The sequence below is a fragment of the Oncorhynchus gorbuscha genome, unplaced genomic scaffold (assembly GCF_021184085.1).
Source record: "Oncorhynchus gorbuscha isolate QuinsamMale2020 ecotype Even-year unplaced genomic scaffold, OgorEven_v1.0 Un_scaffold_2351, whole genome shotgun sequence".
Classification (NCBI taxonomy): domain Eukaryota; kingdom Metazoa; phylum Chordata; class Actinopteri; order Salmoniformes; family Salmonidae; genus Oncorhynchus; species Oncorhynchus gorbuscha.
In genome coordinates, this window is record NW_025746891.1 from 4,462 (window position 1) to 7,366 (window position 2,905).

At 45.2% G+C, this 2,905-nt stretch overlaps 1 pseudogene; it reads right to left on the minus strand.

Moving 5' to 3' along the window:
• Positions 1-697: 697 nt before the first annotated feature.
• LOC124025693 lies at positions 698-2,642 on the minus strand (annotated as a pseudogene).
• Positions 2,643-2,905: the final 263 nt, after the last annotated feature.

Here is a 2,905-nt window from a genome sequence, read left to right on the forward strand (position 1 = left end):
GGTACGGTCCGGAGGAGAGGTGCTGGGTTCCGGCGAGGGATATTCTAGACCCATCCATGTTGAGTGAATTTCATCGCCTCCGCCCGGATCGCCCAGCGCCTCGGCCTCCGGGTCGTCCGAGGCGACGTCGGCGCGCTGGGAGCTGCGCGTCAGGAGGGGGTACTGTCACGAATATTACCGAAGGTGACTCCCCTTCTTGTTCGGGTGGCGCTCGGCGGTCGTCGTCGCCGGTCTACTAGCTATCGCCGATCCGTTGTTCTGTGTTCGTTTAGTTTTGTCTAATTGGTAGCACCTGTTTCTAGTTTGATTGTTAGGATAGGGGTATATATAGTCTGTTTAGCCCGCTTCTGTTTCGTGCGGGCTTGTTCGTCTGTTTTGTTGGTTGAGTGTATTTTGTTGTATTTTGGGTTACACGCTGTCCGGTTATATTTCTGTTCATTTGTGTTTTCACTTTGTACATGTTGTGTTTCGGGACATTAAAGCGTGTTGTTTTTCCCACATCTTTGCTCTCTGCGCCTGACTCCACACCTCTTCACTCATAACAGTGACAAGCTGGGCCTCCGTCTGTTTCATTCGACCAGGATCTTACAAATTCTGGTTTGCAGACTGAGAGTAATATAATTAAATTGGGTTTGTACCTTGAGAACATAATTCTCTTATCAATCTTCTCCCCTTGATTTACGACAGGACGTGAGTTGTTAATCACCACTAGCTCTTTCCTTCCTCTGATTGAAGTTATTCATTGCATACCTGATCTGACCTATTTAGATTCTCATGGATAGTCATGACAGAGCTAAAGGCTGGGTCAACAGTGGTTTTGGCTACACCTACCTCCAGTAACTGGTCAGGGTAATTGGAATCTGCAGGCAGAAGGAAGAACATGCTCAGCTCCTCCCCTTTATATGGAAGCTCCAGGATTTGGAGTTTGAACTGGGGTATGTAGTTGTATGGTAACTTCTTGACTTGAACCATCATCTGCACCTGTCTTTTCTCATTCTGAAACCACACAAAAGAGGCAGGGTCATACATTCAATAATCACACACAGTACAAATGACCATAGATTCTGCCAAGACACAGAGGGTGGAAGAGTGGAGAACAAACACACACACACACACACGCACGCACGCACGCGCGCACACACACACACACACACGCACACACACACACGTAATCAAGAACCATGTTTAAGGACTGTATTTCCACAAGTTTTATGGCTTGAACAATTGGTGGGGCTGGTTGCAGACAGTGGATTTTCCACACTGATTTCAGAAGTATGTTTTATGACTCAAATGGAGTCATGGAGATTTTCAGACACTGTAGTTCTCTCACCTCATTGACTTGAAAGGTGTGTTCCATGGTATCAGCTTCATGGAACTCACTTATCCATTGTGCTTTAAAGTAGACTGCATTCACAAGAACCAACCTGGTCATGCTGCTTAGAGTGCCAGGTTTCAACATCACTTTAATTTTATCTGTAGATAAAGAACACAAATAATTAACGGATCCAACTACTGAAGTTGGAGCAGACACATCCTTACATTAATGTACAATAGTTAGATTTTACACTCTGATTTACACCAGTCATCTTACTGTCAGTTTTCTTTTCCACCCAGCTGTTGATTTGTGCTCTGGACTCCTCTGCAGCCCCTATGAAGTCCATAGCCTTCAGCTCTGCATGGTAGAACTTCTGTGTGGCTTCAATGAACTCCTAGAGGAAGCCTAAAGAGTCACTAAACTAAAGCAGCTAGCGTTTTACCAAACAGTCTAGAGTAGAATATTTCCAATGGTCATGAATTTATTTCCTATATTTACACAATTCTCAAGTTAGGGGAAAGAGGAATGGCAACATTTGCAAACAAGGCAGTGATATTCAGTAGGGTTACTGCCTGCTGCTAGATATTTGGGAAGTAGCTGGTCTAACTCACTGGGAAGAAGTTGAAAGTCTCTTCTCCACACAGGCAGTTGACCAGTTTCAATTGGTATGAAGCTGAGGGTTTGTTGATTTTTGAGCCGAGTTTTTGAAATTCAGAGTGGACATCAGGGGCAGTGTCGAGACACAGGGTCTAGGAATAGTAGAATGAGTGAGTAGTATCTCCTACACACACTTACCAGGTTGAGTGTTGTGGCAAAGACAGACAGGGCTGGTAAATTATTATATACATAGAACAAAATTGGTTGCTGGTGTGTGTGTGTGTGTGTGTGTGTCTGTGTGTGTGTGTGTGTGTGTGTGTGTGTGTGTGTGTGTGTGTGTGTGTGTGTGTGTGTGTGTGTGTGTGTGTGTGTGTGTGTGTGTGTGTGTGTGTGTGTGTGTGTGTGTGTGTGTGTGTGTGTGTGTGTGTGTGTGTGTGTGTGTGTGTGTGTGTGTGTGTGTGGGTGGGTGTGTAGGGCTACCTTTGCCATCTGTTTGGCGGTGTCTCCTTTGGCCCCCAGATAGACCATGGCCAGAGCTGAACTGATGCTCAGAGTGGGAGAAAAATATGTTTCCATCTGCATGGTTTTCACTCAGTGTACGGTAAGGTCCAGAGCAAACGCTGTGTTTGAGTTCCGAACAGTGGATGAAGGGTTGTGAAAGGTATTGCCTCACCGTCTTTGACCTATTTGGACTTTGTTGCCGAACGCAGCCACTGAAACCAGATCCCATCTCAACTTCATGAAGAATTATGGATGAGAAAGGCTACTCATCCATAATTGTTGTAATGACAGATGTCTGTCTGTAAACAATAGCTGGTTGCGGGAGAGATAAATATAGTCTACTTACATTGGTGTTTGTCGTTGCTCTGAAACCCCTTTTCCTTCTTCCGTTTATTGAGGACACTTCTTTTCTAAGTGGGAGTGGTTGCAGGAGAAGGAGATGAGGATGTGGTTTCACTTTTCTCATTGGTTCCTCTCCCATCGACTCTGTCA